This window comes from Lissotriton vulgaris, chromosome 1_1, assembly GCF_964263255.1.
Source record: "Lissotriton vulgaris chromosome 1_1, aLisVul1.2, whole genome shotgun sequence".
NCBI lineage: Eukaryota > Metazoa > Chordata > Amphibia > Caudata > Salamandridae > Lissotriton > Lissotriton vulgaris.
The window spans coordinates 2013801440-2013813706 of NC_141685.1; positions in this window are offsets into that span (position 1 = coordinate 2013801440).

Genomic DNA, 12267 nt, shown 5'->3' on the forward strand with positions numbered 1-12267 from the left:
CGCAAGCCTGAAATGCTGCCCCCAGCCCCCTTCTGCCCCAGGCAATGCTGGGGCGGGCTGCTAGTGAATAAATAAAGTGCTATTTGTATAAGTGTGTAGCTGAGTAAATGTAAATATGATACATTCTTTTCAAAAGTGAGTAGGATGACTACATAAGTGAATAGGATGTGTGCTAGTGTGTAATGTCAATATAGGTGTATAAGTATATTTAATAGTGTTCTATTGATCATTGACATGTATGAGTAAATCTATAGTTAATTGATTAGATGTGTGTGTAGATCTAGGAATCACTGAGTGGGTTTTTAGATACTTGTATTGCTGTGTCAATGGATTCAAATATGGTACTCTGTATTTTACAGTGAATGATAAAAGGTTATAGTACTGTATGATGAGGTGTATCTGATTGTCACGTGGATGATGTCATCAGTGATGTCTTTTGAGATGTCATCGGTGATGTCATCAGTGATGTCACTGACCATGTCATGAATGATGTAATATGTGACATCATCACCAGTGGATTGCGGGCGCGAGAGTTACAGTTAGTACAACTAACTATAATGGTGGAATTTCAATGGTTTTGTGAGTGAAATGTCCAGCTAACTATAACACCCCTGAAAACTATGATTTTTTTCAATGAATATATAGATATATCTTTAAACAACAGAGGAGTGTAATTGTAATCACAACTTTAGAGCATATGGAAAAGAGATACAGATTCAACTAGGTTTGTATAAAAAGCCCTCACTCACCACTAGTTGGTGACATGCTTCATCATAGGGCCCCACCGGGAGAGGCCGTGTGCCTCCCCGGTGTCCTTCAACGCCAGATTTACTGCGGAGCTGGTTGTGTTTGTGGGGTGAGTTGGTGATAGTGTTTTAAAAATTAAAAATGTCAGAATTGTGTCGTGCAAAAAGGAATTTTAATTTGGCGACCAATCGGACACGGTACAAACAGGCCAAATAAATTGTTTGGCTACTTCCTCTAAGTGGGGTCAGGTCAACATGTTTCTGCCAATAATGGTGCACATTAACCTGGCAATCGTCAGGACCAAAAAGGACCTAAACCTCGGCGGTATGGGCACGCTGAGGCCCACCCTAACCTGAGGACGTGTGAGTGAAAAAGGTGTAAAAAAGTGCAAAGAAACAATATTCCTTAAGAGGTTACATCGTGTTCGAGGAACCAGTTGCACTTGTGGGGTGAGAAAATATCATACCATGGGTCACGGGAGAGGGTGGTGGCGAAATCGGCACACTGCCCTCGCCGTCAGGCACCCGCTCGATACCTGCTCCAAACCCTCTCAAACCGAACCCTGAAGAACAGGGTCCGATTTCGCCACCTCATAGTCATCAGTGACATATAACACACCTCATGGCCATCAGTGCACAGTATTCATTAATGAAAAAATAGGGGATGGGAGGGTTGGTCCTGCTCCAGTGAGCAAAAGTGTCTATGGTAGATAAAGGATCAGCAGCAGCCAATTAAAGTAAAAACTTTTAGAAAAAAAGCTCCTCAGAACTCTCACTTGATATCTGTAAAAGACCAGACAGAATAATCCTATTAAAATTCATAAATGGTGACAGGGTGGAAGCTTGTCTCCCGTCCTGTCATAGCAAACCCTGGTGTGCTTCGTTGAAGCAAGAGGAGAAAAACCTGCTCTCGCTTCAATGAAGCAAAGCAGGATTGCTTTTGGGTAAGGGGAGCTGCATGTTAGCAGCTCCCCTTGCCCAAAAGCAATGCTGGTTCCTGCAGGAAGCGGGAGCCGGCGGTACCATGGGGGCATTGGGGCTCCCCCATGATCCCCAACGAAGAGGTCAGGCCCGGGTAATGGGGTCCCCAGGGCCAGAAGTGGACAAGGGAAGGGGGACCATGCGGCCCCCTTCCTAAGGATTAATGAAAACATAAAAAAATTGGGCATGCCCCAGGGGATGGGGGTCTCGGGGCAAATATAAATTAATGGAAGTAGGCCATTTTTTTCCAGAAAAGCTTGGAGCGGCTGTCCTAACGTGGCACTCAGCATGGCCCCCTAGTGTGAACACGCTGGGTGTGCGACTCTCAGCGCGACCCCCTAGTGTGAATGAGCTGGGTGTGGAGCTCTCAGCGTGTCACCCGAGTTCTTCTCAGCTCTTTAAAAGACCATTTACCTGTTAATAAGGCCTTGTTGTGTTTTCACCCCTTCATGGAACCCCTTCATCTCCACTCAGCCTATGACTGGAAGAATTAGCCCTCCCCTGAAATTTTTATCAGCCTCCCCCAAAATTTGCCTCTAGTTGCACCCCTGACTGGGGTACGCCGGCTCTGCCGACTCCGCTTATGCTTACAGAATTACGTAGATTCTATCTGCAGTATGTCAATGATCCAGCTGTGGGGCTGGAAATGTCTTGCAGAAAGGATTCTGGGCATTTTATTACCGGTACTCCACGGACCCAGAAGCTCTCTTTAGGGGATCCAGTGGAAGAAACTCTGGGGGTCCAACAGTCAGAATTCCCTCCCAGGTCCTTCCAGAGATGAATGACCTCGGAGGGTATCCACTGAATGAGAATGCAGTATACCACAATGAGAATTCCAAGCTCCTGGACTCAGTTTTCTAGGCATCCGTGCGGTATTCCCGCTAGCCAGTGGTCCAGATTTTAGTGGGCGGAACCCAGGGTGCTAGAGCAAAGGCTGTGGGGATCCCATAGCAAAGAAGGCGGATGCCTCAGGAACCGGCGCGGTGCCTACTCACGCTCCGTGCATAGCGCCGGCTCTCCTGAGGCTTGGTTTGCAATCCTGATTCTCTGCCAGGGTTTCTACTGGTTGGCAGCCAATTAGAACCAAGCTTGTGCTCTGGGTTAGGCTCCGCCAACATATGTACTTAAACAATCACTCTGCCAATACCCAAGCACTTATAAATTAACCATACACTCTCCTTGCAGTACTCTAATCACCCAGTCTCTACCCATGTACTCATAGAATGACCCAGATAAAGTTATATGGTAGGGCCCAGGGTCATCATGCATACATAATGAACACACAGACACAGTTAGATAGATAGTGAAACTGGCTGCGGGCACGTGCGCCTGGCCCCTTTTTATTACTAGGGTCACATGTCCTGTGACGCCTGTGCTGGATGCATGTGCGGTGAGTGTAAGCCAGCCCTCAGGGAATGGTTGGTGCTGGCAACACCTACAACAGTGATCATCGGATCATACACAGAGATTCAATCTTAAAGGGTCCATGGCTTGTGGTGCACTAAGGTAGGGGCACCAGATCTTAAATCACACACAAAAGATTGTATCGTAAAGGGTCCATGACTTGTGGTGCAGTGAGGTAGAGGACCAGAAATGAGCGTGCTCATGTGAAGAAATTGTTAATGCCCCTTTGGGATATTCCTGCTGCCTGAGGTGACATTGTTGCATCCGGTGTCTACAGCACGAAAGTCAATCATAAAGGGTCCATGAGTTGTGATGCACAGAGTTAGTGGCACCTGAAGAGCACTGCTTGTGTACAGCCAGTGATGATGCGTTGTCCCAGCGGGCCGCACTGGATGCAATGTCTGTTGCCTACTAGACTCTGCAATTAATAAATGAAGACTCAATTTGATTGTGAGCCCTGCTGACTGTAGTGTAGGCCGGAGGCAGCGGTCAGCAAGGGTACACAGCCATGTGGCGTTGATTTGAGCTGCACAGAGTTAGTGGCACCTGAAGCACTCAGCATGTGCGCAGCCAGCGATGATGCGTCATGCGGACAGGCCACAGTGGATGCAATGTCTGTTGCCTACTGGACTCTGAAATTAATAAATCAAGACTGAATTCAAATTGTGAGCCCTGCTGAATGCAGTGTAGGCATATGGAACAAAAGATGAAATATGTATGGATATCTGAATGCTGCGTATTTTGTTGTGCATATGGCATCTGCTCCCGTGCAAAATGTCTGGGGTGGATTGTCAGGAGGTGCTTGTACATATTCAACGTGCCACAAGATTATTTTTTTGTCACTACCTCTAGACAAAATCCATGGACAGAGACTACAACTGACCTTCCACACAATGGATTCTGGTCTGTTTTTGGGAGGTGGTTCTTCTATTTCTTCTTCATCAGAAGTATGTTCTTGCTGAGGATTGGAAGAAGCCATTTCCAAATCTTTCCAAAAAGCACCCCCAAAATTTACAGACTAGCTGCAAAAACACATCAGGTGTCTCTCCTGGCAAGCCACAGAGAGAATGACTAAAATGGGTGGGTGTCCTTCAACTGTTAGAATGGGAAACCTTCTGAACCAATCAAATGCTGTCTTTTAAAGTCAGATGGGAGTCAGCCCTGTTGACCACAGTGTAGGCCGGAGGCAGCGGTCAGCAAGGGCCAACAGCCATTTGGTGTTTACTTGAGTTGCACAGAGTTAGTGGCACCTGAAGCACTCAGCGTGTGCGCAGCCAGTGATGATGTGTGGTCCGAGTGGGGCCGCACTAGGAGCAATGTCTGTTGCCTACTTGACTGCGTCATCTGCAATCATGACTCAATCTGAATTGTGAGCCCTGCTGTCCGCAGTGTAGGCGGGAGGATGCGGTCAGCAGGGGCCCACAGCCATGTGACTTTGAGTTGAGCTGCACAGTTAGTGCACCTGAACCACTCAGTGTGTGCGCAGTCTGCGATGATGCGTGGTCCGGGTGGACCTCTGTGGAAGCAATGTCTTTTGCCTAATGATTCTGCCTTAATAAGGCTATGTGGCGATGACTTGTGGAGCACTGAGTTAGTGGCACCTGAAGCACTCAGCGTGTCGCAGCCAGCTATGATGCGTGGTCCGGGCGGGCCGCACTGTGAGCAATGTCTGTTGCCTACTGGACTGCATCATCTGCAAAAGTGAATTTATCTGAATTGTGAGCCCTGCTGTCCGCAGTGTAGACCAGAGGCAGCGGTTAGCAAGGGCCCACAGCCACGTGGCGTTGAGTTGAGCTGTACAGTTAGCTGCACCAGAAGCACTCAGCATGCGCACAGTCTGCAATGATGCGTGGTCCTGGCGAGCCGCACTGAGAGCAAATTCTTTTGACTAATGAATTATGCCTTAATAAGGCTACGTGACAGTGACTTGTGGTGCACTGAGTTAGTGGCACCTGAAGCATTTAGCGTGTGCACAGCCAGCGATGAGGCAGGTTGTGGGAGAGCCGCACTGGTAGCAATGTCTGTTGCCTACTGGACTGATTCATCTGCATTTGCGACTCGATCTGAAATGTGAGCCCTGCTGTCCACAGTGTAGGCCAGAGGCAGAGGTCAGCAAGGGCCCACACCCATGTGCCATTGAGTTGAGCTGCACATTTACAGGTACCAGAAGCATTCAGCGTGTGCTAGCCTGCGATGATGCGTGGTCTGGGGAAGCCGCACTGGTAGCAAACCTGTTGCCTACTGGACTGCGTCATCGGCAATCATGACTCGATCTGAAATATGAGCCCTACTGGCCACAGTGTACATCAAAGGCAGTAGTCTGTACAGAAATAACTCTGCGGTGCTGTGCCACTGGGTTTGTAGGAGGCCTGTGTCCAGGAGGCCGGTGGGCACGGCAGCGACCTTGTGGCAGGGTGAGGGCTGCCGCTCTGGCAGATGCATTGACATTCCCAGAAGGTAACCGCGCCCAGAACCTCGGCCTATTTATTCACACTTCTACGCTGGAGCAGCGTACGTTGGACCAGCCCACTCAGCTTCCACTTACAAGGGGGGGCGACACATCTACATGACCAAGATCTTCCCCACTGCCTGAGGTAACATGGTTGTGTCCACTGTCCACAACACTACAAGCACCAGCAGTATATGTACACATGGAGAGGTCTGTGCTCTGCATAGTGAGGTCTGTTCAGAACATCACCTCCACACTTGAAATTGTGTGCATTGTTATTGATGGGTGACATGCCTACTTGAACAACAAACAAAACCAGGAAGTCTAAAAGCCAGATAGTCTGGCTGAGCTCCCACTACCAACTAACAAGTCAGGACGGTACCCAGGTTACCACAGAACAGCGTCACAGAAGGGAACAACTACCAGCTAGGAAACAACTTAGAACACTGCACTGACACCAAATCAATTCAAAAACTGATTGACAAAATCCAAACCATCAGATAGTGGATTCCCATCAAAAAGACTTGGTGATCAGTCATACCATCTGGCCATCCAAAGTGTGAATAGGCTCGTCTCCTGATCATAGGGACAAATGGCCACGCAACTGTTAGATGGGATTGGATTTGGTTGACAGTTACCTACAACCTACCATCTGATAGCTGATTCTTGATGGGTATAAAGCAAAGAATCAGTGCAACAAAAAGGGAGTGGTGAGTTAAAATAGGGTGATGTGCCCTCCAAACATAAACTTTTATTCTTCAGCCGAACAACATCCCCTAATTAAAAACCAGAACAGTGCAAAAAAAGACAGTATCAACAAATATCTGTCCAAAGAAAGGCCAACATGTTTCTGCCTACCGGACTATCAATCCCTCGGCTTTCATCAGGGCCTCTGTTCTTATAATTGTTGCAACTGCTTTAAATAAACACAGTGACCAAATCAAACAACGTGAAAAACATTAAATAATTATGGTTGGAAACGATACAACCTGTACCAACCGTGATACACTAATCCTCCATGTCAATAGGAACTGTGGATCTAAAGAGAAAATATATTTATTACAATTAGTGTCAGGTACCAGCGTTCACTATTCCCACCAACAGGTAGGTTATCCCTAGTACACTTACACACACCAGCAATGTTTCTAGATATTTGTTTCAGAAAGAACAAAAATGGATTTTTAAGCTTCGCACAGACAAAAAGGGATTAAATGATGACATCCCATGGACATCACTGTAGAATCCAAACCTTAAGTAGGATATATCAGAGTGGGGCCTAGTCTTATCATCATTCAGTATCTAATTACCTACTAGCCCTTATCATAGACTGTTTTGATAGTGAGTGGGCGTGGAGGCATGGAACACCAGGCACTGATTACCATGTTTTAGACTGTAAAGACCTAACTGGATAAGGTGGGTGAAGTGTCCAGGATGCTCTGCAAGTAGCTTTGGGCTGTATCGGGTGCCCAAAATGCTAGGCGCACGGATATGTTCTTGAACTAGTCTCAGCCTATCTTCTGACTGGCACATACAAATCGATCAGCGGTGCCGTTATAGGGCACAGAGGAATACAGATGGCAGATAGCTCTACCAACTGATAAGATCATTGTAATGATTGAATTGGTTTAGCCACATGTTTGGTTAGTGACCACCAGGTATGGGTGTTTTCGCTCCTTTTTTTGTATGAGAGTAATGCCAATACATGACTAATTGTTTGAGTTGCCATCGGCATTCTAGTCAAAATAGACGTTCTGTACAAACGACAAATTAATGGGTTAGGAACTACTCAGAAGGACTTTATGATGTCATCCCGTAGTTCTTTTAACATGAGCAATATGAATATGAACACGAGCATTATCCGGCCGTAGTAAGATCGACATGGACGGCTTTTAGCTGACACGCAGCATTGCTGAGGTGATTGGATCTGTTTCCCGGGTATTTATTGGGAAGATGCATTTTCGGATGAGCGGGACTACAAAGAGTGACGCTGTGACGTCACTTTGTAGTTGCTTCCGCCTGAGTTACCGTGAGAGCAGGAGGTGCCATGCAGAATGGTGGGGAAGTTGCCGTCAACAACTAACGGTAGGCTTCCTCCGGTTTTTCAAATAATAGACAATGTACGTGATTTTGGCGCAACAAATCGCTTTAGGATCGTGTGTGGCGGAAATACCCTTGTGGGGTGGCAATAGGCTTGTTTAACATCATTGTTACCCGGCGCGAACCTTGGACAATGTAACTCTTCCATTGGCGGGTTTATTATGAATGCGCAACGCTCGCCCTTGAAAAAGTAGTTGCCGCAATGCTATTGGGATAGAAACGCTCTACTTCCTCCGGCCGGTACCTCCCCCAAGTCTCAGGAGTGAGCTTGAGGTACCGACGGGAAGGTAAGGCATTAAGGCAGCAGCATATCTGGGTTTAAATATACTTATAGACCACATAACACTTGCAAATGGGCTATTTTTGCTCAGTATAGCTACAAAGTGTGTTCTTTAAATAGTTGGTTATTTACAACATGGAAACTTGAAATCTCTTCAGGAGACATAATGATGGTGGCAGAATAATGGGGGATCTATACTGGAAACCATGTGAGAAAAAGCAGGTGGGATGCTTTGAGACTGTGGGGGGGGGTTTATGTATCTAGTTTTGTCTTTTTTGCTAAAAATGGAGGAAGTTGACATACACAGCAGGGGGGTAGGTGGACACTGTCTGAACTACTTATCCAGTAGTGTTATGGCGTCTCTGCTTTCTGCTTGCATCTTTCTTATCCATAGAGCGGGGCCTCGTAGACCAGAGCATGGTCCAGGTGAGGTGAAGTCCTTTCCCCTGTCATAACGGGTGAGCAACCACAATGAATTTTTTATTTTTTGAATATGTGCAGGGATAACCTACCTGTCGTTGGGAATAGTGAACGCTGGTACCTGACACTAATTGTAATAAATATATTTTTTCTTTAGATCCACAATTCCTATTGACATGGAGGATTAGTGTATCACAGTTGGTACAGGTTGTATCGTTTCCAACCATTATTATTTAATGTTTTTCACGTTGTTTGATTTGGTCACTGTGTTTATTCAATAGCAGTTGCAACAAATATAAGAACAGAGGCCCTGATGAAAGCCGAGGGATTGATAGTCTGTTAGGCAGAAACATGTTGGCCTTTCTACGGACAGATATTTGTTGATACTGTCTTTTTTTGCACTGTTCTGGTTTTTAATTAGGGGATGTTGTTCGGCTGAAGAATAAAAGTTTATGTATGGAGGGCACATCACCCTATTTTAACTCACCACTCCCTTTTTGTTGCACTGATTCTTTGCTTTATACCCATCAAGAATCAGCTATCAGATGGTAGGTTGTAGGTAACTGTGGACCAAATCCAATCCCATCTAACAGTTGTGTGGCCGTTAGTCCCTATGATCACTTTGGATGGCCAGATGATATGACTGATCACCAAGTCTTTTTGATGGGAATCCACTATCTGATGGTTTGGATTTTGTCAATCAGTTTTTGAATTGATTTGGTGTCAGTGCAGTGTTCTAAGTTGTTTACTAGCTGGTAGTTCTTCCCTTCTGTGACTCTGTTCTGTGGTAACCTGGATACCTTCCTGACTTGTTAGTCGGTAGTGGCAGCTCAGCCAGACTATCTGGCTTTTAGACTCCCCGGTTTTGTTTGTTGTTCATATAGTGTATCTGGGGATTTAAACCAGGCAAGGGTCTTAAAACTTCGTATCCCTGTGACCCTCTCTTCACGGTTTGTTTTTGATATTGTTATAGCAGCTGTTTGGCTGCGGTTCATTTTATTGTATGACTATAATTTGCAGATAGTCTTGGCAAGTTACTTCTTAAAGATCTCGTAGTAAGCAGATTTAGTTGCAGACAACTTCTCACAGTTTCGGTGTCCCCGATATTCATGAGATACATCCAAGCGAACACCATCATGGCTGAAGTAAGTAGGATAGCCTATGATGATACAATATATCACTCCATACTGGACAGTATGCCCAGTGTATTGGATGCACCTCCAACAGCAACCTGTGGCACAGGGGATGAGTGGGCAAAGGTCCTTATTTTGAAAAAATCACATGCGCGTACATTGGTCCATGGAATAGCAATGGCGGAATACCTAAGGGCCAGCTGTGCACCTCCAGGCTTGATTGTGTCTAATGCACCTCACCTGTTTTTACAGGACAAGAATTTCCTAAAAGATTGGTCCCTCATAGCCTGGAGGTGCACAAGATATTGGCTGATTTTGATCATCAGTACAGCCAAGAGAATAGCCAACACTATCTTAATTGAGATACAGGTCCAGGAAGCAGCCATCAGAGCCACTATAACGCCCATCCTGTTCAAGAAACAACAGGAAGAGTCTAATAAGATTACATATGAATTCAAAGACTCAATACTACAGACCAAATTGGACAAATTTAAAAAAGATCTGTCCAAATGGAAACACGAACTGGTGTATCCCTACACCAGTGAGACCTACACTGCACCAGAGTTTAGGAATAATGGGAGACGTTATGGGTCCAACTACTCAGGCTCTGGTTCAGATAGTAGTGATTCTGACAACACCAACACCAACACGCCTCCCTCTCAGCCACGAGGTAGGGGCAGGGCGAATAGAGTTTATTCTTATGGCAACCAACATCCTAGCCAATACCAACAATTGTGGTCACCAACACCCTGGGGTTACCCTCCACCACAGCATCAATCCTACCCACCATCACCAGCACATTTTTACGGATTTCCTAATGCCTTTAACACTCAGCCTTTTTTAGGGTTTGGCCAGCGCAGGTTAAGGGGCAGAAGACGTCCGGTACAACAAACAGGGGTCCACTGGGAAGACCAGTCAGGTCCCCATACAGGGTCTCGGAGTCAAACAGCCAAGAACCTCCATAAGGCGGGCCATCAGGGAATCATCCCTCGTAGTCAACCTGTCCTCTAAGACATTAAGCCCGCTTGAAGAACAGGTACTAAATAAAGGATTGGGATTTGTGATGACCAACATTGGGGATCCCTTCATGTTCCAATGTGAACTTAGCCAGTTTTTTAGGAAGCTGAGACTTCATTACTTTTTTAAGGACAAAACAAGCGATGAAGCGCAGAGTCTTGACCCAATACCAGTTTGAAGGTCAAATCTAAATTCCAACCTCCTGTACATACTGTTCCACCTCAGGCCCTGGCTTTTGAGAAGGCTGTAGGTGATGATGTTACAAAATTGTGGAATACCCAACAAAGATCTTTCAAGAATTTGTCAAAGGCAGAACAGATGGCATTGACAGCACTCTCTGATGATCAGTCAATAACGATAAAACCGGCCGATAAAGGCGGTTCTGCTGTTATTCTCAATACTACCGATTATCGTACAGAATGCCTACGGCAATTGAATGATGAACATTCATATGTGATTCTACATCAAGACCCCACTGAAGATCTCATGAAACGGATCAGATATAAAGTGGAGGAGGTATCATCATAAGGATGGATTACTCAGAATAAGGCCGCATTTCTAGTAGCTGAGCACCCGGTGATACCATACTTTTACATTCTCCCGAAAGTGCACAAGACGCAGGGGCCACCACCCGGAAGGCCAATCATTTCCGGTATAGGGTCAGTGTTGGAACCACTGTCCACTTTCGTAGATTTTTTTCTATGACCTATTGTCCAGCAAATGCCCACCTACCTTCAGGACACAAAGGATGTCCTTCGTGTTCTACCCGAAATTGAATTTGACCCCGAAAGAGACCTGCTGGTCTCTTTCAACGTAGAGTCTTTATACACCTCAATCCCTTAGGATGAGACCCTTGAAGTCGTGACATCCATCCTGAGTGAGAATATTTGTGACACCAGAACACCGGTACCATTCATCATGGCCTTAGCCAGGTTGGCCATGAAAGACAACTTTTTTAGTTTTGAGGATAAGATCTATCTACAGATATCAGGTACGAGCATTGACAGCGTTTTTGCGCCGAGCCTAGCAAACCTGTAAGTGCATTTTTTTGAACAACAGCATGTACTTTCCCTCACCAACCCATTCCACGCATCTATCAGATGGTGGAAGCGTTACATCAATGATGTGTTGGTGGTGTGGAGAGGGAGTCTAGACTCTATCAATGAATTCCATCTATGGCTGAACAGCAGGAATCAATACCTGAAGTTCACGGTAGAGGCACATAAGGAAAAACTAGCCTTTTTAGATTTGTCTATATATGTGACACCCTCAGGCCTGCAGCGTGAGCTATATAGAAAAATCAGTTTTTGAATTGATTTGGTGTCAGTGCAGTGTTCTAAGTTGTTTACTAGCTGGTAGTTGTTCCCTTCTGTGACGCTGTTCTGTGGTAACCTGGGTACCTTCCTGACTTGTTAGTCGGTAGTGGCAGCTCAGCCAGACTATCTGGCTTTTAGACTCCCTGGTTTTGTTTGTTGTTCATATAGTGTATCTGGGGATTTAAACCAGGCAAGGGTCTTAAAACGTCGTATCCCTGTGACCCTCTCTTCACGGTTTGTTTTTGATATGACTTGCCTACTTCACACATACTTGGTTGCCACGTCTTCCAACATTCAGCTATTTTGGGGATGAGGGGCCATGCCATTTTGGGAAGGTCTGCTGTCCTGTTCTGTGCTGCCTCATTGGTAGTAAGGGAGGGTGGTCCGGGGGGGGAGGTCCTGGGGGTGGTGGCAGTGGTTGTGG